The sequence below is a fragment of the Pan paniscus genome, chromosome 3 (genome assembly GCF_029289425.2).
Source record: "Pan paniscus chromosome 3, NHGRI_mPanPan1-v2.0_pri, whole genome shotgun sequence".
Taxonomy (NCBI): domain Eukaryota; kingdom Metazoa; phylum Chordata; class Mammalia; order Primates; family Hominidae; genus Pan; species Pan paniscus.
This window is the reverse complement of record NC_073252.2, coordinates 93364846-93389368: the sequence shown is the minus strand read 5'-3', so window position 1 is coordinate 93389368 and position 24523 is coordinate 93364846. Positions and strand designations below refer to the sequence as shown.

Here is a 24523-nt window from a genome sequence, read left to right as displayed (position 1 = left end):
ATTTGCCTCCTTTATATTTCCAAAGATGGCCAATTCTAATTTCTTTTTTGGAGGTTTAATAAAACAGAGGCCTTGGAGAAAGGAAATGGATACCGTTCAAAGAAATCCACCTCCTGAAACACAAGAGGCCAGAGTTAGATCTTTGGTGCTTCCGTCTTTCCACAAATCACTCTCCTCTGTTTCAGCTTACATGAGCTCATAATCATTGTTCTGTATTGTAGATATTCTGAAGAAGCACACTATCAATGGATAAAATGCAATTTAAGATTTCTGGCTCATAAGGAACAGTGAAAGGGGGCTAAACATTGCAGTTGTATTGCACTACTTAACTTGGAATCCTTTCCCTGTATGTTTTGTGCAAATTTTCTGTTTGTTTATTTATTTCACAATAGTTTTAACAGTGCTAATCTCTTACTCTGTGGAGCGGTTAACAATTCTCCAACTGGTTATACATATCCTGTGCCATTCATGTCTTACTGCTCCTCTTCATATTGTGGACAATGATTTGCTAAGTCTTTTTCCTTTAACTTACAGATTACCAGTAATTTTAAATTCACAGATAACTTTTAAAACATTTTTATAAATATATTGGTTAAATAAATTAGAAAGTAATGCAAATGAAAGAATAATAAGAACATGTCATTGTAATCTCTGAAGAGACCAGTATATATAGCATGTATAAACGTATTGTTGAAAAGGTAACATCTGTATATTTCTCGTTTAGACCTATAACTAATAAATAGATGTTGGTATCTCCGTGGGAAACTCCACAGAGTTTATTATTCATCAGATGGTTCTCTAAGTCTATGTATTGAGTATTTGTCAAGCAAAAAGGGAATGTTTGCTACTTACTAGCTTTATAAACATTGGGCAAGTTAATGGACTTCTCTGTGCCTGTTTTTTAATCTTCAGAATGGCAGTAATGATATTACCCACGGTGCTATTGTGAGAATTAAATGAGGGAAAATATCCAAGTCCTTAGTAGGATACCTGGCATATTGTAAGTGCTTCTTAAGTATTTGTTATTCTTTAAAATATTTTTTTCAATATTGTTACTAACCATAATACTGTTAGAGAATTATTTTCAAAACCAAGCTTTCACATTTTGGGAGGCAGTGTCATGTTTACAGCAGTCAGGCTTACAAAGCCAGAGGTACCTAGATTCCTTTCCTAGCTCTTCTATTAAACAGATGGATAGTCTTGGGACACACTCAAAGTTTCAAAACCCAAGTTTTCATCTAGGAAAAACACAGGGAGCTTTAAAAAGTTGCATCCCAGAGGATAGCTGAAAAATGAGAAGGTAATATTATTAAATAATGTAGAAAAATGGCTTCATAAAGAAAACTTCCCTCACCTTTTTTTTTTTTAGAAACAGTATAGGTAGCAATTATTAAACTGAGAAAACACTTCTCTAGTTTAACAAATGATCCTGAAGCTTGTCGTTAAATCTCATCCAATTTTTTGCCCTAGAGCTGAACACCTTTGGCCAACAAAAGAAGTTACATGCCTGATTCTTAAATTTGTAAACAAATAAAACATTATTTTCTGTTTATTTGTACAATGTAGAAGTAGGTCTAAAGTAATTGGCAACTTGGCAAGTTTTTATTTTATCTCAACAGTGAAAATACTTAAGCCATGGCATAGTCCCAGACTTAATTTCTTATTTCATTCAATATTCACTTTTGTCTTCTGATAAATGGATACTAGCTACTTAATTCTTAAATCCAATATGATTTCCAAAACAAACTTATTGGGCATGAGTTCAACTATACTGGCTGGTTAATCTTTTACTTTTGATGTAGAATTTAATTACAGACCTCAAATATAACTACCTCCAAATATAATATTAAATCTTAAAACTTTAACTGCCTTTAAGCATAGCCAGAGTCCTTGGAACTTTTTATTTATCTGCAGACTTCTACAGAATAACAGTTTCATGGCTGTTGAAACATTTGTCATATTTCAAAATCTAGTCTTTATCTGTGGCCCTAAAGTAGATTTAGGTCTTGCAAGATTTTTTTATCTTATAAAAATAGCTCACTTCTTTCAACTTCATGTAAAGATTGCAGGCTGGGCTAAAGTGACAAAGAATGCCTTAAGGGGAACTTTGAATGAATAACTTTAAAGGAAACTGTTTTCACCAAAGACTTGTCCAGATTTAATTAGTTATGAGGGTCAAAGGGAGGGAGAAAAGGCCAGAAGCCTGAAGGGATTGCCAGAGTAAAATGTTAAGGAGAAGTGAGGACTCACGTGGAGAAGGAAGTGTAGCCACTTGAAGGTTTAATAATTTTGTGACCTGGTGTCAAGTATTGTGATTTCTAAGGGCAGGAGAGGTAAAAATGTGAAATATTAACCAGCACTGTTCATTGCTAGAGGTGACTCATACCCTTACCATCTTCTTCAGTATATTGGGTATATTATCCTTCAAAATAATAAATTTTGGAAGAATGTCATTTGCTCCATCAAAAAGGATGAAATAAATGTGGTTTATAATGAACATTTTCTCTCAACAGAGTTAACACTCTTCTTGCAAAGCCACAAAAAAATGAATTATATCACATGCCACAAGGAAACTATGATTTTAAAAAAGGACACACATGGATCTAGAATTCACCTACTTTAAGCTAAAGGTAGAAACTACATTAATAAGGATTGTGATGCTTTTTTGTTTTTGTTATAAAATACCTGCCAAAATTTTGGTACCATATAAACATTACCAAAGCCATAAATGTGCAGTGGTGTTCTTTTTTGTTTCTTGTTTTTTTGTAAATATTGTATGATGGTAGCTTATACTAAACATAGTAGGTCAGCAGTTGGCACATAATTGGTTTATGATAGCACCAAGTTTGTAAGGGATGGATCAAGTGAGGCAGAGTATTTATTTAAAAAGCAGTAGTCAAGACACAGAACATGTATAGCATTATCCCATTTATCTGTTTTTGAACACTGTATGTGATTCACACACACACACACATTCATTCTTTACTGTAAAATTTTAGCTATTAATATATGTTACTATTAGTGTTTTTTGTGGTTGTCATTTTTGTTTTTGTTTTGAGACAGGGCCCTGCTCTGTCACCCAGGATGGAGTACAGTGGCTTGATCATGCTTACTACAGCCTCAACCCCCTGGGCTCAAGTGATCCCTTCACCTCAGGCTTCCCAGTAGCTGAGACCACAGGCATGCACCACCAAACCTGGCTATTTCTTCCTTTTTTTAATTTTTTGTAGAGACAGAGGTCTTGCTATGTTGACCAGGCTGACCTCGAACTCCTGGGCTCAAGCGATCCTCTGGCCTCAGCCTCCCAAAGTGCTGGGATTACAGGCATGAGACAACAGGCCTGGACAGTATTTTAGTTTTTTAATAATAGTTTTTTAATAAGGAACATGTAACAGCATAAAAAAAATGCAAGGCCAGGTGCAATGGTGCACGCCTGTAATCCCAGCACTTTGGGAGGCTGAGGAGGGTGGCTTGAGGCCAAGAGTTTGAGACCAGCCTGGGCAGCACAGCAAGATCCCATCTCTACAAAAATATAATTTAAAAAATTATCTGGGTGCAGTGTCACATGCCTGTTGTCCCAGCTACTCAGGAGGCTGAGGTGGGAGAATCACTTGAGTCCAGGAGTTGGAGGCTGCAGTGAGCTATCATTGTGCCACTGCACTATAGCCTTCTAGGTCACAGAGTAAGACCATGTCTTTAAATAAAAAAAAAAACAAAAAAAAGAAAAACAAGAAACCGATAGTCCATGGGGGGTAGCTTAAAATTAAGAAGAGAAAATAAACCTCAGATGAATTAGAAATGGGTTGGAAATGTTGTCACAGACCTTACAAAGTCAGAAAATACATAGCAGAGCCATGAAATTTTGATAGTGGCCTGGAAGGTCTGCCCCTTAATACCTATGCAATCTCAGAAAAGTCACTCAGACCAGTTGCGCCCAGTTTCCTCTTATATAAAACGAGACAGTTTTACCAACTCTAAAATTCACTGTAGATATTTACTTATGCAACAGATTACTTCTCTATAACCTCAAGCAATACTCACTCATGTTTTCCCACCCTACAGTTTTGTGACTGCCAGTTAGCCAGTGAGAATGGCCACAAAGAAAGGAGACATTTCTCTGGACCTCTTTCTCTCCCCTTGTTACCCAGGCCTCTCTCTCACACAGTCCTGATACACAGCCATGGTGGAAGCACAGGCTCCTAGAGTGCTAAGGGACTTCTAGACTATATTCACTTTCTGGAAACTGCCATTTGTGTGTATGATGTCTTTACAACTTGGATTTTTGTTTATAGAATATGAATCAACCCATCAGCTCACTTAAACACACTTAGAAAAGGTAAAAGATCATTATGAATGTGGCTGGAACCAATACCAAGTCCTCGAACTCATGGTTCAATGTTCCTTTCACCACTTGCTGATGCCTCCCAAGCAGTACTTGAAAATAAACAAATTTTGGTAAGTGATATGGTAACTGGAATTTCTATATAGGGAGATTTTTAATAAGCAAATTCTGAAATTGTGATTATAAGTTATAGCCTAAATTTTAATAGGGAGAGAACTAAGATAAGACAAAAACAATTTTGTATACCATAGGAATGAGGAAGAACGAGGAATCTTTTTTTTTTTTTTTTTTTTTGCTACAGGGTCTTCCTCTGTCACCCAGGCTGAATGAAGTGCAGTGGTGCAATCACAGCTTACTGCAGCTTCTAACTCCTGGGCTCAAATGATCCTCCAACCTCAGCCTCCTGAGTAGCTGTAACTACAGGTGGGTGCCACCACACCCAACTAATTTTTAAATTTTTTGTAGATACAGGGTCTCTCTATGTTGCCCATGCTGGTCTCAAATTCCTGGACTCAAATGATCTTTCCACCTCAGTCCCCCAAACTACTGGAATAACAAGTGTGCACCCAACCAGTAATAAGGAGTCTTAACAAGGCATTAACACAAAAACTAACGTATTGTTTATTAAAAGTAGTAAAATGAAGAGTATTGACTTTTATATTTTTAAAAATTGGGGGAAACGTAGTTTTAGGAATCTCTATGTATTCATCCATTTATTCAGCAAACCTTGTCTTTTATTTATCTTTGGTTTTGCTATGTACCAAGAGTCCCTTAGCACTCTAGGAGTCTGTACTTCCACCATGGCTGGGTACTCCAGATTCATAAATGAAATGCACAGAAACTTGTTCAGATAAACTCTGTTTCATGCTGGGGGGTGGGGCGCAGAAAAGAACAATGTAATATATTACTGTGTGATAGGCACAACAGTGCAATGATGCCCATTGTGCAGTGGTAGCAGGGGGAGATGGCAACAACCCCATGCTGGAAGGGCCCAGAATGACTTGCTGGAGGAAATAAAGCTTAAGGTGAACTTAGAAGACTAGGAGTTCACCAGGCACAGGAAAGGAAAGACATTACTGGTGGAGGGATTAAAGAGTACTAGAGCTCAAGTGTATTTAGGAAAATGAGAGAAGCTTGATACCAAAATAGACATTCAACAAGAAAATAAGGCAAGTAGAATATTTTTATATGTGAATATCTTATCTTGTGGTCATCTCTAAGCTAGGTCATTTACATTCCCTTATTTCATGTAACCCACACACTGTCGCCACATTGCCATATCTACAGATTTTATAGCCACAAAAACTGAGATTTGGTGAAATGTCAGAAGTCACATACCTAATAAGCAGCAGTACTCATATTTAAAACTAGGTCTGTGGAATCTCAAAGCCTATTTTTATAGCAATTACACAATTCTTAATCTATGAGAACAAAATCTATATTCTTTCCTAGATACAGACAGCTCTGCAATCATTTATTCAAAAAATACAAATTCAACTCCCTGAGCATAATAAGCACCAAGTATGCAAAGATGCATAACAGCCAGCTAGTTAGCTACAGAGCTAATTATAAAAGGTAGTGTTAGAAATAGATATAAGCCCCTAACAAGTTGAAGATAGGGGTGGGAGAGAGATAGAAAATGGTTCTAAGCTGGCACAGGTGAAGAGAGTCAGAGAAAACTTCCTAAAAGAAATGATGCTGGCTGGGCATGGTGACTCACACCTGTAATCCAAGACAGCACTTTGGGAAGCCAAGGTGGAAGGATCACTTGAGCCCAGGAGTTTGAGACCACCCTGGGTAGCATGACCCCATCTCTACAAAAAAATGTAAACATTAGCCAGGCATAGTGGTGCATGCCTGTAGTTCCAAGTACTCAAATGAGGCTGAGGTGGGAGGATGGCTTGAGCCCAGGCATTTGAGGTTACAGTGAGCCATTATTGCACCACTGCACTCCAGCCTGGGTGACAGGACAAGACCCTGTCTCTTAAAAAAAAAAAATATATATATATGTGTGTATATATATATATATATATATATATATATGAGGAAGAGTTAGGTAAAATACGATAGAAAAGTGAAGACAGAAGGTGTAGAAACTGCGTGTTCTGTGCATAGGATGATACAGGGTCTGTATTTTTGGAATGTAGAGGGAAAGGCAGGGAGTGATGAAAGATGAGGTTGGAGTTGTCAGCAAGCTATGGAGGTCCTATAGACCATGTGGGCAAGCTTGGATTCATCTTATAGGAAACGAGGAGCTACAGGAATTTAAACCACAGAGGGACTTAGTCAGATCTTACCTTTAGACAGCAGGCAAACAACAGCAGTTATGAAGTTTTGAAAATGTTTAGGCAAAAAATGATGATAATAGTGGAATCAGAAACAGAAAGAAACAGATTCAAAAAGTATGTAGGTCATACAATGAGTAGAACTTCATTGTTTTTATGTTGTAAATGAGGGAGAGGAAAGAGTCAAAGATAATTCTTAGATTTCTAGCTTGGGGCAATCCTATGATTTTGAAGGTTTTCTGTGCTCATGAACTTCGTTAGGACTTATGGACTTCTGTACTTTTCATGTGTATTATTAACAAATCATGTCACTGAATTGAAGTAATAACTTCTACATTCTATAGTCACTAAAATAGTTTTTTAATTTTTAAAGAAAATCTTAAATTAGAGTTTTTAAATGGTTATTTAGTTAAAATATACTTTAAACCATATGGTCTTATCGTTGGTTATAACTATTTTTAGTGTCACAATAATTTTAATGATAAACATTGTACCACATCAACCAAGTTTTCTTTTTTTAAATAAACCAAATATTCTTATTTTCAACATATTTCTATTTTCTTTTCATAGTTTCCAATATTATAAATTTAATTCTTGTTTTCAGTTTGGTGATGTTAGTCTCCTTCACTATCTTAGCCTAACACTCTGATATAATTTTCCATGCTTGTGACTTCTAAATATTTATAAAACAGTTTTTTCTTTGGAACAAAATTGGCACAGTGTTGAAATTTCTTGAAGATGGGTTATAGGTACTTGAGGTTCTTTAATTTTGCGTATACTTAATTTTTATAATTATTATGAAATATATAATGCATGCATATTTTTGATATAGATAGATATGGTTAGATTATATTCAGGTAATTTAATTTATAATATATAATCTATCCATGGGGATGACATTAATTTTCTTCATAGTTCTTGAAACAAGTCATCACTTTTAGATGTGTTCACTTAAACTGAAAAGTTTTAGAACCCGCTTAGGTGTGCGGTAGAGCTGACTGCAGTAAAAACGATTGAGACCCCCAAATTGCATTAAAGGATTTTTACAGTTGAAGAGCAAGTAATGGTTTTATCTGGGAAGATCATTAATAGATTTTTGAATGAACTCAAAGTCATTAAGGAATAAGGCAATAAGTGCAGAATAAATAAGTGAAAGTGGAAAAAATTTTAAAGGCTATATTTATGGAAAATAGAATCACCAAATTTGGCTTTGGTGGAACGGTGTTAAGTGAAATGGAAATTAAATAAGCTTTGGGCCATGTTGTGTGGAATGCTGAAAGTTTCCAGCAGAAGCTGTTACAATTCCACATTCTTTTGGGAATGCTAATGTAATGATGTGGCATAAATGGAGTTGAGAGAAGAAAATCTAGAGCAAGGCAAATCAGTATTGAGGCTCTTGTAACAATTCAAATAAAAATGATAAGGACCTCAACTTGAGTCCTGGTGATGAAAAGGAGAATAGGAGTTGAGGGTGAGTGAGATAATGAAGAGCTGGTATGCACTGTAATTGTCAATGGATTAGGCCTGACAGGGAGAAGGAATTCCAAGCTTTTGAACGATCTTGCAGTCTGGATTGGGGAGCTGTGTCAACAGGGGAAGGTAGTTTTAGAAGGAAGATAAGTTCATCTGATGTCAAGTGTTGAACAAAATGGACAAAGTTTCTGATCCCATAAAGCTTGGAGTTTTATTGGAAGGGAAAGGAAATAAACAACTAACTTAGTAAACAAGCAAATTTGAGAAAATGATAGGTAGCAAGAAATAATCAGATAGAAGGAAGCGTTCTTGGAGGGAGAAATAGACTTGAGATACAATGGTCAAGAATCTCTTTGTCCAGGGTACATCCTGAGCTGAAACCTAAATGTCAGTGAGAAGAGGAAATATCCTTCCTAGAGAAGCGAAGGGCAAGTGTGAATACCCTAGGGTGGAAATGAGTTTGGTGTGTTCAAAGATACAAACACCAGTCTGTCTGTCTGTCTGGAGCATGGTGACAACAGATCGGAGCCTTGAAAATGAGACATAGAGGCTGGCAGCAATCAGATCAGGGGAGTTCTTTTCGGCCTTAGTAAGGAGTCTGATTTCATACTTGGTCAGTGCAAAGGCATTGAAGGCTTTTAAGAAGCAGCAGAGTGGAGTGGAAGGTTGTGTATGTGACATGATCTGCTAACTGAAGCCACAGTTGGGATGAGATGCCTTGGGGAGAGACTAAAGGAGAAAGCTTGGTAAGTATCTGACTGTATCCAGGCAGCAAGGAAGAAAGGGAAAGGTCGAAGACATAGGACAGGAAGCAACAGAGTGCTAATGAACAGTCCCCCAAAGAGGAGGAAGTTTGCAAAAGGAGAGAGTTGGTGCAGTGGGGTCAAATGTCAGATGAGGCTGAGAGGTTGAAGGGGCACCGTATTCAGAGATGTCATCTTATTTCTTATTCACAACACATATTAGAGTCAACTTGAATTATTCAGTGAAGGAATATATTTAGTCCAAGGCTCTACACATCTCATGGTGGATGGCATTAGCACTTGCATAGAAGATACATATTTTTTTAATTTTTAATTTTTTTTAAAGACACAATCTCAGTCTGTCAACCCAGTAGGAGTTCAGTGGCATGGTCATAGCTCACTCTAGTCTCAAACCCCTGGGCTCAAGCAATCCTTCCTCCTCTGCCTCCCAAAGCCCCAGGATTACAGGCATGAGCCACTGCACCTGGCCACATAGAATTTTTTAAATGTGGGAACTGGATCTGTACTTATAAACACTAAAGGAACAGTTTTTAAATATGCACATTTCTGTTTTATTTTGTATAAGAATTTCTTCCAAAGTTTCATGATTTTGATTAATAGAGTAATTCCTATAAACTTCTGTCTTATCTTACAGAACCTCTTTAAGCACCACGATGCAAATTAAAAAAAAAAAAAAGCCTAACCCTAAAGTCAGGTTTACTGCCTGACCCTGAAGTAGACATTGGTTATGCAACAATGAGTAGGATAGGCACTGCCCTTCATCCTCTGAACATGCCATCTCGTGGGGAAGAAAAGTGAACCAGGAAAACAGCAAGGAGCAAAGGGAGAGGTTAGCAAGAGCTAATGTCCAGGAGTGGGGAGGCCTTCAGGTGAAGGGGCATTTAAACTAATATCTGAGAAATGTGTAAGAGTTATGAGAAATGGTGGGGATGAAATTGTGGGGAAGAGAATCTGACAGTGTCTGCCTGGCCAGGCTCTAGTCCCCAGTTATTCAATCAAACAATAATCTAGATGTTGCTCTGAGAAGCTTCAGCTCTGATTTTAAGGCCTTTCAACTGATTGAATCAGACACATCCAGATTATCTAGAATAAGCTCCCTCACTTAAGGTCACTAATTGTGGTCTCAATCACATCTACAAAATACCTTCACAGAAACACCTAAGTTGATGTTTGATTGAATAATGGGGAACTCTAGCCTGGCCAAGTTGACCCATATAATTGACCATCACAGAGATTTTTCCAGAAAAGAGAGCATGTGTCATGCAAATATATTGTAATAATGAATTTTCAATCTTTATTAGATTATTCTATATTATAAATCATTCTTATTAGTTAGCTAGTAAGGCTTAACCCTGTGTTTAAGTTGTCCTATTTGTCTGTCAATAATTATTGAATTTTTACAATATTCCTATGGGTAATCTTTTTTTATTCTTCAAATTCCTGAGGTTCATAATACTAGTACAGGGTATGTAGCTCTAATCATTAATAGGGAGTAAGGAAATGGTAGAACTTTTTTTTTTTTGAGACGGAGTCTTGCTCTGTTACCAGGCTGGAATGTAGTGGCACGATTTCAGCTCACTACAACCTCCGCCTCAAGGGTTCAAGTGATTCTCCTGCCTCAGCCTCCTGGGTAGCTGAGACTACAGGCATGTGCCACCATGCCCAGCTAATTTTTGTATTTTTAGTAGAGACGGGGTTTCACCATGTTTGGCCAGGATGGTTTTGATCTCTTGACTTCATGATCTGCCCACTTCGGCCTCCCAAAGTGCTGGAGTTACAGGCGTGAACCATCGCGCCCAGCCGGAACTTTTTCTTAGTTCCCTATGTAAGACCCTCCACATATTAACAAACTTTTCTGATATCCTAAAATTAAGCACGTTAAAGTGAATGTCAAGTTCTAATGAGTTACAAATTAGTTATAAACATAATATTTATATAACTAGACTAATAGACCAATTTCTATCATAAAGTCAGATTATCTTAAATTTACTATCTTCTATTTCATGATTTCTTTTTATAAGTAAAAAGATTTCATTGAAATATAAAGTGTGGCTTCCACTATAGTAGCTAAGACAGTCTCAGCAAATAGAAAGTGATCAACCAATATTGATTTCTAAGCCAAATTTGAGAAAGCTACTAAACTATGTTAGTTTAAAGTCAGAGGTCACAGACATGAGGACATTAGGGCATTGGAAAATAGAGAAAAATGAGATAAAGGCAGGAAGAATTAAAGAAATGTTACACATTATACTTACAAGTACCATGGTCTGTAAACACAGGTTTTAATGGCGACATCAAGTGATTTTTTTTACAGAGTCAGTATCACTGATTTGGGAGGGTTGAATTTAATGAAGAGACTTGTGGTTATTCTAAGCTGAAGTAATAGGTTGCATGTGGGAATATTTTATTTCTCTATCTCTTGATTTGAATAAAAGCTCAAAAAGCAGAATAAATAGGAATCACCGATAATCTAGGATTTGAAAAATCTGTTTCAAATAAAGGTTAAAATCCCCCATAAAGCCCTCCAGTCCTTTTCCCCAGAAGTAATGACCATCAATGTTTGTGTGCATCAGCTTCTAGCTTTTACCTTATATTTCTTGTAATGTGTGTGTGTGTGTGTGGGTGTGTGTGTGTATGAGCGAGATACAGCCACCCACCCACACACACCCACACACACACACACCCTTTCTCTTTCATTCTTTTTATTTTTGTCTGCATTTTAAAAATTTGTAATTTTTGTGGGTTCAGAGTAGGTGTATACAGTTATGGGGTAAGTGAGATGTATTGATTCAGGAAAACAACGCAAAATAATTACATCAAGGTAAATGGAGTATTCCTTACCTCAAGCATTCATCCTCTATTTGTGTTACAAGCAATCCAATTATACTCTTTTGGTTATGTTGATATGTATAATAAATTTTTGTTGACTGTGGTCACCCTGTTCTGCTATCAAATACTAGATCTTATACATTTTATCTAACTATGTTTTTATACCCATTAACTCTACCCCCTCCTGCCCTCCCTCTCACTACCCTTCCCAGCTTCTGGTAACCATCATTCTATTCTCTTTCTCCATGAGTTCGATTGTTTTACTTTTTAGCTCCCACAAATATGTGTGAACCTGTGAAGTTTGTCTTTCTGTACCTGGCTTGTCACACTTAATATAATGTCCTCCAGTTCCACCCATGTTTTTGCAAATGACAGAAACAATCTTTTTTTATAACTAAATACCATTCAGTCATAAAAAATCTTTTTTATAGATTGTAGTTTTCATTGGATTTCTGTAATGATCAATGGTGTTGAGCACCTTTTCATACATATACCTGTTGCAGGTGGTTTACAAATGGGTACTTTGAAAATGTGGTAGATATACACAATGGAGTACTATTCAGTCACTAAAAGTATTTTTTAATGACTGAATAGTACTCCATTGTGTATATCTACCACATTGTGCATATCTACCACATTTTCTTTATCTGTTCATCTGTGGATGGACACAGGTTGCTTTCAAATCTTGGCAATTGTGACTAGTGCTACAATGAACATGGGAGTGCAAATATCTCTTCGATATACTGATTTCCTTTCTTTTGGGTATACTTAGCAGTGGGATTGCTGGATTGCATGATAGTTCTATTTTTAGTTTTTTGGGGAACCTCCAAACCATTCTCCATAGTGGTTGTACTAATTTACATTCCCCCCAACAGTGTATGAGTGTTCTCTTATCTCCACATCCTTTCCAGCATTTGTTACTGCCTGTCTTTTGAATAAAAGTCATTTTAACTGGCTTTACTGGTCATTAAATTTCATTGTAATTTTGATTTGCATTTCTATAATGATCAATGATGTTGAGCACCTTTGCATATACCTGCTTGCCGTTTCTGTGTCTTCTTTTGAAAAATGTCTTTCCAAATCTTTTGCTGATTATTTAATGAGATTATTAGATTTTTTCCTGTACAGTTTGAGCTCCCTATCTCTTCTAGTTACTAATCTCTTGTCAGATGGGTAGTGTGCAAATGTTTTCTATCATTCTGTAGGTTGTCTCTTCACTTTGCTGATTGTTTCCTTTGCTGTGCAGAAGCTTTTCAACCTGATGTGAACCCATTTGTCCATTTTTGTTTTGGTTGCCTGTGCTTGTAAGGTATTATTCAAGAAATCTTTGCCCAGCCCAATGTCCTGCAGAGTTTCCCCAATCTTTATTTTTAGTGGTTCCATGGTTTGAGGTCTTAGATTCAATTCTTTACTCCATTTTTTATTCAATTTCTGTATATGGTGAGAGATAGGGGTCTAGTTTCCTTCTTCTGCCTACGGATACCCAGTTTTCTCAGCATCATTTATTTAAGAGACTGTCCTTTTTCCAGTGTATATGTCTGGCACCCTTGTCAAAAATGAATTCACTGTAGGTGTATCAATTTGTTTCTGGGTTTGTTATTCTGTTCCATTAGTCTGTGTGTCTGTTTTTATGTCAGTACCATGCTGTTTTGGTTACTATAGCTCTACAGTATAATTTGAAATCAGGTAATGTGATTCCTTCAGTTTTGTTCTTTTTGCTCAAGAGAGTTTTGGCTATTCTGGGTCTGTTGTGGTTCCATATAAATTTTAGCATTTTTTTTCTATTTCTGTGAAGAATGTCATTGGTATTTTGATAAGGATTGCATTGAATCTAGATTGCTTTGGGTAGTATGGACATTTTAACAATGTTGGTTCTTCCAACCCACGAACATGGAATATCTTTCCATTTTTGTGTGTCCTCTTCAATTTCTTCTGTCAATGTTTTACAGTTTTCATTTTAGAGATATTTCACTTCTTTAATTAATTCCTAGGGATTTTATTTTATTTGTAGCCACTGTAAATGGGATTATTTACTTGATTTCTTTTTCAGATTGTTTGCTGTTGGCATATAGAAATGCTACCGATTTTTGTATGTTGACCCTGTATCCTGCAACTTTACTGAATTTGTTTATTAGTTCCAATAATGAAGTCTAGGTTTTTCCAACTATATGATCATCTCATCTGCAAACAAGGATAATTTGACTTCTTTCTTTCCAGTTTAGATGCCCTTTATTTTTTTCTCTTGTCTGATTGCTCTAACTAGGACTTCTACTACTATGTTGACTAACAGTGATGAAAGTGGGCATCCTTGTTGTTTTCTATATCTTAGAGAAAAAGCTTTCAGATTTGTCCCATTTAGTATGATACCAGTTGTGGGTTTGTTGTATATTACTTTTAGTGTGGTGAGGTATATTTCCTCTATACTCAGTTTGTTTTAGTCTTTCTATCATGAAAGGATGTTGAATTTTATCAAATGGGTTTTCATCATCATATGTTGTTGATTTTCATTCTCTCAATAGGATGTATCACACTGATTTGTGTATGTTGAACTATCCTTGAATGCCTGGGATAAATCCCACTGGGCAATGATGAATTATCTTTTTAATGTGTTGTTAAATTCAGTTTGCTACTAGTTTGTTGATGATTTTTGTGCCAATGTTCAATATCAGGGATATTGACCTGTAGTTTGATTTCTTCCGTATGTCCTTCTGGTTTGGGTATAAGGGTAATACTCACCTCATAGAATGAGTTTTGAAGTATTCCCTGCTCCTTCATTTTTTTGAAATAGTTTGAGAGGATTGGTATTAGTTCTTCTTTAAATGTTTGGTAGAAATCAGCTGTGAAGCCATTGGGTCCTGGCTTTTCTTTGCTGGGAGACTTTTTATTACTTCTGTGATCCCCTTACTTGTTAATGGTCTGTTCGAGTCTTGGATTTCTTCATGTTTCAATCTTGGTAGGATGTATGTGTCTAGAAATTTATCCATTTCTTCTCCATTTTCCAATTTATTAGAATATGGTTGCTCACAATAGACCCCAATGATCCTTTGAATTTCTATAGTATCAGGTGTAATGTCTCCTTTTTCAAAAAACTTTTGAAAATGAAACCAGCTTTTGTTTCATTGATCTTTTTTATTGTTTTCTTCATTTCAATATCCTTTATTTCTGCTCTGATCTTTGTTATTTCTTTTCTTCTACTACTTTTGGGTTTAGTTTGCTATAGCTTCTCCAGTTTATTAAGATGAATGTTTGGGTTGTTTGTTTGAAGTTTTTCTACTTTTCAGATGTAGGCACTTAAAGCTATAATTTCCTCTTAGTACTGCTTTTGCCATATCCCATAGGTTTTGGTATGTTGTGTTTCCATTATCATTTGTTTCAATAAATTTTTAAATTTACTTTTTAATTTCTTCATTGACCCACTGGTTGTTCAGGAGCATATTGTTTAATTTCCATGTGTTTGTACAGTTTCCAAGATTCCTCTTGATATTTATTTCTAGTCCATTATAGTCCGAGAAGATATTTGATATAATTTCAATTTTTTAATTTTTTAAGACTTATTTTGTGGCATAACACATGGTCTATCCTTGAGAATGATCTATGTGCTGAAGGGAAGAATGTGCATTCTGTAACTGCTGAGTGAAATTTTCTGTAGATATCTATCAGGTCCATTTGGTCCATAGTTTATATTAAGTCTGATGTTTCTTTGTTGGTTTTCCATCTGGATGATCTGTGCAATATTGAAAGTAGGGTGTTGCAGTTTCCAGCTTTAACTGTATTGGGGTCTATCTCTCTCTTTAGCTCTAATATTTGATTTATATATTATATTTGGGTGCTCCAGTGTTGGATGCATATATATTTACAATTGTTATGCCCTCTTGCTGAATTGACCCGTTTATCATTTTATAATGACCTTCTTTCTCTCTCTCTTTATATAGTTTTTGTATTGAAAAATCTATTTTGTACAGTTATTCCTGCTCTTTTTTGGTTTCCATTTGCATGGAATATCTTTATCCGTTCCTTTATTTTCAGTCTATGTGTTCCTTTATAGGTGAAATGTGTTTCTTGTAGGCAACAGATCATTGGGTCTTATTTTTTTTGTTTTGTTTTATAATCCATTCAGTTACTCTGTGTCTTTTGATTGAAGAGTTTAATCAATTCATAGCCAATATTATTATTCACAAATAAGGACTTATTCCTGACATTTTGTGATTTGTTTTCTGTTTGTTTTGCAGTCATCTTCTCTTCCTTCTTTCCATTCTCCCTTTCTTCCTTTTAGTGAAGGTTTTTTCCTCAGTTGGCATTTTTAAATTTCTTTGTTTTTTATTTTGTTTTGTGTATGTTTTCTGATTTGAGGTTATCATGAGCCTTGTAAATGATATCTTGTCATCCATTATTTTAAACAGATGACAACTTAACACTGACTTGTATAAACAAGCAAACAGAAAACTAATAAAAACTCTACACTTTAACTTTGTCCCCCCACTTTTTAACTTTTTGTTGTTTCTATTTATTCTTTATTGTACTGTCTATGTCTTGAAAAGTTATTGTTATTATTTTTGATCAGTTCATCTTTTGGTCTTTCTACTCAAAATATGAGTAGTTTACATACCAGAATTATAACGTTATAATATTGTGTGTTTTTCATATACTTGCTATTACCAGTCAGTTTTGCACCTTCAGATAATTTCTTATTGCTCATTAACATTTTCTTTCCAATTGAATAACTCCTTTTTGCATCTTATGTAGGGCAGGTCTGGTGTTGATAAAATCTCTAAGCTTTTGTTTGTCTGGAAAGTCTTTATTTCTCCTTTATGTTTGAAGTATATTTTCTCTTGATATACTATTCTAGGAAAAGAAGATTTTTTTTCCTTCAGCACTTTAAATATGGCAGGCCACTCTATCCTGGCCTGTAAAGTTTCCACTGAGAAGTCTGCTGCCAGGTGTACTGGAGCTCCATTGTATGTTGTTTTTTTCTCTTGCTGCATTTAGGATCCTTTTTTTATCCTTGAGTCTTTGGGAGTTTGATTATTAAATGTCTTGAAGTAGTCTTATTTGGGTTAAACCTGCTTGATGTTTTGTAGCCTTCTTGTGCTTCAATGTTGATATCTTTCTCTAGGTGTAGAAAGTTCTCTGTTATTATCCCTTTGAATAAACTTTCTACCTTTATATCTCTCTCTACCTCCTCTTTAAGGCCAATAACTCTTAGATTTGTCCCTTTGAGGCTATTTGCTAGTTGTGGTAGATGTGCTTCATTTTTTTCTCATTCTTTTCTAATTTGTCTCTTCTGACTGTTTATTTTCAAATAACCCGACTTCAAGCTTACTAGTTCTTTCTTCTGCTTCATTAATTCTGCTTTTAAGAGACTCTGATGTACTCTTCAGTATGTCTGTTGCATCTTTCAGCTCCAGAATTTCTGCTTGCTTTTAATTATTTCCATTTCTCTGCTAAATGTATCTGATATAATTCTGAATTCCTTCTCTATGTTATCTTAGATTTCATTGAACTTCCTCAAAGCAGTTATTTTGAATTCTCTGAAAGGTCACATATCTCTCTCTCTCTCCAGCATTGGCCAGTGGTGTCTTATTTAATTTTCTCGGCATGGTCATGTTTTCTTGGATGGCCTTGATACTTGTGGATGTTTATTGGTGTCTGTGCATTGAAGAGTTGTAATCTAAGTTTTTGGTCACTCCAGCTATGTGTACATTAGGTGGCATCCCAAGCCCAGTAACACTGTGACTTTTGCAGACTCATAGAGGTCTTGTGGTCTTGGATAAGATCTGGAAGACTTCTCTGGATTACTAGGCAGAGAATTTTGGTCTCTTCCCTTACTTTCTCCCAAACAAACAAGCAGAGTCTCCTTCTCTGTCTACTGAGCTGCCTAGAGCTTGAAGAGGGGTGACATAAGCATCCCTGTCTCTACCCAACACTGGGACAATGCTGGGTCAGACCTGAATCCAGCACAGTACTGAGTCTTACCCAAGGCCCATGGTAGCCACTGCCTGGCTATCATCTATGTTCTCTCAAGGCCCTAGGGCTCTGGCAGCAAAACTAGCCAGGCCTTTGTTCTTCCCTCCAGAGAAGCAAGTTGCCCCCAGCCCTGTGCGGATCCAGAGGTAACATCTAGGAGCCAAGGCCTGGAGTCAGAAACCTTAAGAATCTGCCTGGAACTCTATTCTACTGTGGCTAAACTGGCACCCATCACAAGACAAAGTTTCTCCCGCTCTTCCCTCTCCTTTCCACCATCAGAGGAGTCTTTTTCCATGGCCACTGCCACTGCCACCCCAGGCCCACAGCAAGTACTGCTTGACTACCACCAATGTTCACTTAAGGCCCAAGGGCTCTTCAGTCAGCTTGTGGTGACTCTTCCTTCAGGGCAGTGGGCCCCCCTTTGGCCCAGGGCAGTTTCAGAAATGCCATCCAAGAGCCAAGGCCTGGAATTGGGAACCTCAAGGGATTCATGTGGTGCTCTGTCCCACTGTGGCTGAGTTGGTACTTAAGGTGCAAGACAAACTCCCTTTTACTCTTCTCTCCCTTTTTCTCAAGCAGAAGGAGTCTCATCCCAGTCCATTCTCACTACAGCTGGGAATGTGCTCAGTCTGAAGCCATCTGAAGCCAGCACGTCTCTGAGTCTCACCCCAGAACCACAGCATGTACCGCCTGGATATTGCTGCTGATTATTCAGGGCCTAAGTTCTCTTTACTCAGCAGGTGATGAATTCTGCCAGGACTTGGTCCTTCCCTTCAAGGTAGTAGTTTTGCTTCTGGCCCAAAGCGGCTCTAGAAATGTAGCCTGGGAGCTATGGCCTAGAATATGGGCCTCAGGACTGCCCAGTACCCTATCCTACTGTGGCTGAGCTGGTAGCTAAGTGGCAAAAGAAAGTCTTCTTTACTCTTCCCTCTCCTCTCCTCAAGCAGAGGGAAGGAATGTCTCCTATAAGCTGTCAGCCGTGCTGCCCATGGTTAGGGGAGGGGTGGCACAAGCACTCCCTTAGCCAGCCTGGCTGGTATCTCACTAGGTAGCATGTTCCCCAAGTCCAGTGGTTCCAAGCCTGGCATAGAACCATTATTTGCCCAAGAATTGTAGTCTTTGTGGCCTAGACTGCCTTTCAAGTTTATTTAGGACCTTACAGCCCTTAGCCCATGGTGGCAAGGCTTAATAGAACACAGGTTCTGACGGTAAGGATGGGTGAGTCCCCTCTGGCTAGGGCAGTATAAATGCTCCCTCTGTGGGCCCCAGCTGAATTCTGCCCCATTTCGCTTTCTGCTGTGACAGGGTAGCACTCTGTTCCAATGCAAAGTCGCACAATCACTGCCCTCTTCCTCCCCCAAGGACACAGATTCTCTCTCCACACCTCACAGCTACTTCTGGGAGTTGGGAGAGTGGTGACATTAACAATTCAAGACTGTCTTTCCTACATTCTTCAGTGCATTTTTCAGTGATGTGAAGTTAAAACCAGGTACTGTGATCACTCACCTGAGTTTTGGTTCTCATGAAGGTGCTTTATGGTGTATATAGTCAATTTGATGTTCCTGCAGGGAGGACAATCAGTGAAGGCTTCCATTTGGCTATCTTGCTCTGCTTCCTCCCCTCCCTTCCTCCTTCTCTCCCTCCCTCCTTTCTTTCTTTTTCTTTTTTCTTTTCTTTTTTTCTTTCTTTCTTTCTTTCTCTCTCTTTCTTCTTTCTTTCTTTCTCTCTCTTTCTTCTTTCTTTCTCTCTTTCTTGTAAAAAAAATGGTATAATTCTACACAAACTGGCCAAAAACTTGTTTTATTTGCTCGCCCTTCTAGGTCAATACGTACAAATCCACTTTCTTATTTCTATTGGCCAGCCAGTGTACTTTTGCTTGGATGTTTCAGAAATTATTTAACCATTCCTCAGTTGGTGGTCAGTTGTTCTCAGTCTTATTCAAATAAGTAATTCCAGCTGCCTTTTGTTGTAATATATCATGTATTCTTTAGACAAATAATGCTGCAGTGGACATCTTCGTACATATGTATTTACACTTTCATGTCATTCTGTCTGTAATATGGATTCCAACAAGTGGGATAGCTTATTTGGAGATATGCAGAGATGTAATTTTTACTTATATTGTCAAATTCTATCTTCTGTGATACCCATTTACACTCCAGCCATATATGCAATTGCACATTTCTTCACCTCCTCATCAGTCATTGAGTATTTTTTAGCTAATCTGGTAAGCAAAAATTTTCTTTTGCAAAAAACATCACATTACATTTATTAAATTATTTGCAAAAGGGGGTAAATGTGTTTGTGTGAAAATGTCTTCTAAGAATACACTGTAGACTACATGGCAGAGGTAGAGATGATAGGCTGGAAAACACTTAGGAGGATAGATTAATTAATAAAAGTCAGAGTTCATGAAGGCTTAAGCGGGCAGAAGATGGTGCCCCCTTTTCAGAGTGAAGTGGATATCAACTAGCATATTAGCTGTATATTATTAATAATGTATGGGCATGATTTGGCAAGTATTTCTTTAAAAGCAAAAAAAAGTTTGTTTTGAAGTTAGAAATCATTCAGTACTTCCAAGTTGTGCAATACATTTAAGGCATTATGTATTCAACGACTTGAATTTAAATGATGAATCCATTAATATATTGCTTGAAATATAGACCATAGTCTTTGTCTTCCTGAGGATATTTTAATCAAAATATTAAAAATAAGCTGGAGTCTCATTCAACTAGTTAATTCCAGCTGCCTTTGGTTGTAATATATCATGAATTATCTCTCTGATGGATGGGTAGCCAAATGCAGATAACATTAGCTTTGCAGTCATTCATTTTAAATTGCTCTTGAATCACTTGGAAGTAAATTCCATTTCAGAGGAATAAGCTTCAAGTCTCAGACAAAGAGATAATGGTCCTATATTTTATGATATAAGCAATAATAGTTTAAGTCTTATGATTCAGAAATATAGAAACTTATGTATTAAGTTGATGAAAATTAAGGCTTGATATATAGCAATAAAATCAGCAACCTAAAGCTCCCTAGACTGATGTTCATAGCATAATATATTCCTGTGAAGAATTAGGTGGAATGAAAGTCTATAAAAATAATACATGGTGAAAAGCTTTCTCTTCTTGGGTATAAATGAAACAGCAAAAGCCTATGTGAGATAACAGAAAAAAGGAAATACTGAGATTTATTGATATCAAGATAAAAATGGTACTACTGTTGGAATGTCAGTATTGAGTAATAGTAGAAAGTGGAAAATTAAGTCAAATATCAGAGGAGGGTAAAATGAATAATAGCATTACATCTAAATCAAAAATGCGTTAAGTTAATACTGAATTCAATGTACAGAACAAAAGCAACTCTGGAAATTTTACCTTGTTAATTTGAATGAACTACATGTACAAAACGTGTTTCACAATTTAATTAATCAAGTCATTTTGCCCAGATAGCACAATGCAGTCAATACCAGCAGCTGGGGTGTGCATTTATAGAAAAGGTAATAATTTGGGATACCTGTGGCATGTTGCCAGAAATAAGTTCACAGTCTGAAGTTGCTGTTCACAAACTGAATTCCTATTATCACCCTAATGTCACTCCTTCAGATATTTATATTAAAAAATAAAGTGGTAAGAGGATGTACTCACTGATGTCCTTGAAGAAAAAAAAAATCAATTTTTTTATAGCTCCAAGTTTTGCAGCATGACCTTAATAGTATCATAAAGCTGGTTTTTTTATTTTGTTTTGTGGGGTTTTTTTGTAGTATGGTAATATCAATTGAATGAAAGGTACTGATCTCAGTAAACAGTCTACCACTTCAGGGTGGAATCACAGATTTTCTTATCCCCATGGGTTCAGCAGTCCTTTAATGCCCTGAAAAAGTAAAAAATTTTAGCATGGCAGAGATTTTACTTATTTTGGATCAGAGGACCTTTGATGGGCACTAGGGAACATCCAAAGGAAGGCCACAAACACATAAAGTCACACACCTTCCCTTGCACACCATTGCAAATACGCTTGCTTAGAGAATTGATATGAGCCTGAGTTTCTCAGTCTGAACAATTGTGTTTTCCTTTAGAAAATAGCTAATTACCACAAGAAGCTGGGAAAAACAAACTAAGTTCCAAAATGAATATCCAGTAATAAAGATGCAATTTCATTTTTCAGACTTTCCATGAAGTGAGATGCTCATTTACCTGACATTTGTAGACAGGGCTGGCTTCACGGGTATGTGACCTCTGCTGTCACACAGGACCAGTGTTTGGTTTAATGTTCTGCTGTCACCATCTCAGAATTCTTAATAAATTTTTAATCAGGGATCTTGAACTTTCATTCTGCATCGGGCCACACAAATTTTGTAGCCAGTCCTGTTTGTAGATATTTCTATTGTTAAAACATCTTATAATTGTAAATGAATCTGAGGCACTATAAACTCTAAAATTCCTTGTGAATCTCTTAGGAATGATCAAAGTTGCCATTAGTATAATATTCATGCATTTGTAAGATTTTTATTGACCCCATATAATGTGCTAGACTTATGGAAAATGAAAATGAAATCAATATAGTCCCTGCTTTCAAAGAGTTTCATCTCTAGTGTTAAGCATTTATTGTATATTTCTAGTTTTTTGAAAATTGGTAATAGTCTTATAAAACCAATTGCAAAACTGAAAAGTAGATTCCTCCACTTGTATGACTGGCAAATGCGTTGCACAGAGGAGCTAAATACTCATGTAGGATAAATAGTATTTGTAGCTGATCACTTTATCTTTAAATACATGTAGCTATAGTCATGCTGGATGTTTAAATTAAAGTTTTCATCTATTACTTTAGTTGAAGAGAATTGGCTTGCTTGTTTCATTTTCAAAACTTTCTCTAGAATAGAAAAAAGTTAGGATACAATTTCGTAAAAAGATGATTTCTAAAATAACACTGTATCTGAGAATTAATGCTGAAACTTGACAGTTTTGTATGGAGCAAGAATCAGAAAGTGTTCTTTTAGTATGTTTAACTTGATGGTGGGACCAACTTCCATGGTTGAGTAAGGTACCAGGTCATGTGGAGAAGGCAAGGATTTCACAACAGGGGTGAGCCCACTGATAATCAGCTTATTTGCATTTTATCATATCTGTCCCACTATACATATCTACTAAATCAAGGTCTTGAATTTTCTATATTAATATCATTCTCAACAACAGAGTTGAGTAATAGAAGTGATATGCCATATTGCCTATAACAGGAGTTCATCCAGGGCATAGGCTTGAATTTACTTTGTGAATATTCTAGGAAATCTTGATAAACTAATATGCTGTGGTTGGCTAAGGCATCTCTCTAGATAAACTTTTAACGATTGATTCTGCAGAAAGTATAATGATATGCAAAGAAAAACTGGATTTATTAAATTAAAACATTTCTAATGATAGAAATCTTCCTTAATAAGTTGCATTTTCAAGTGTTAACAAACATCTTGAAAAATCAATAACTGTGTGAAACCTCAAACCAAGATATAGGTTCATTTCTCTTTGCTTGTGGTGATCATGTTGTCTTAAAAGTCAAAATTAAGGAAACACAAAGTTAGTTTGCCCATACATTTTCTAAGTATATTGTTAAATTATTACTTTTTTCCCAGCATTTAACAGAGCTGCTTTTGACTTGAAAATGTGTGACTTTTTTGCTTCCATTTGTCTTTTCAGTAGTTTACAATAAAATAATCAGAAGAAAGAGACACACGCTTTGGCAAGGCAGAGTAATCAATTTTTAGTGCCTATGAAGTTTTTCTATAGCATGTGAACATTTAAATACTTTTGCTATATTATTGAATAAGGTAAGGTAGTATACAATCATCTATATCTTGCAATCATTCCTTTTCAAGTTTTACCTTCTGAAACAATGGCTGAAAGATTTATTATACTTTGCATGCTTAAATAAATAGTTATTAAATACATTCACATGTTTTATGTGTACAAACATAGTTAAAAAATAAAGTCTAGTTGAACTTCCACCTTCATAAATAGTAATAATTAAAACCAACAGCTAATGTCTATAGAATTTGAGTCATGTTTTGTGGAGCTTTATTGATTATCAGCACTGTCCATCATCACATATAACAGTAAGTGCTTTAGAAGAAAAAAAATTGGTTAAGACCTTCAAGACATCAGTTTCATGCTGATGGATTTGTCAATAGTTCAGTTCCTCATCCCTTTGCCTTTCTGAGCTATGTTTATTTAAGCAGTCTTGAATGTTCTTGCATATTGACTAAAGGAGCTGCAATTGATGGAAACAAGGTTATTCTTTAGTAAGCTGACAATTTTGGTCCTTGATGTTCAACAATGGAAAAACTAGAAATGATGCCCTGCCAAAAGAAAGCAAATTAAGGAGGTAAAGTGAGAAGAAATATCTAGGTATAGGAAACAACATTTACATTTCAGTGTCAAAAATTTACTACTGTGGGCAGCTTGGAATGCTAGTTTTGTCAGTGATGCAAGTGAAGTCAATTTTTACTGCAAAACAGAGTAGCAGAGACAGGACATCATTACTGTTTGACAGCTATCTTATGACTTGAATGAAAAAAGTTCCAAGCCAGTTTTCTTAGTGGACAGATGTCCACTATACCAATGGCTATCTTCCAACACAGGGCAACAACTGAAGGAGAAATAAAATGACTTTCAAGACAATATGTGAGCAACCAGCCTTTAAGTACCAATACCATGCTCTATATTTACTACTGAATATACGTACATTTAAAGAACTTGTAAAAAAATTTTAATTTTGACATCAGAGTTTTCAATTACATATTTGTAACCAATTTGGGGAATTAGTAATAGCTTTGTTCTCCTCTGTCCCAATTGGAAGATTATTATTAGGCT

General features: G+C 36.3%; 1 protein-coding gene across 2 annotated transcripts in view; it reads left to right on the top strand.

Moving 5' to 3' along the window:
- The window catches only part of UNC5C (unc-5 netrin receptor C), a 388152-nt gene that overhangs the window by 197362 nt on the left and 166267 nt on the right, over positions 1-24523 (top strand). The gene's annotated exons all lie outside the window — the stretch shown is intronic.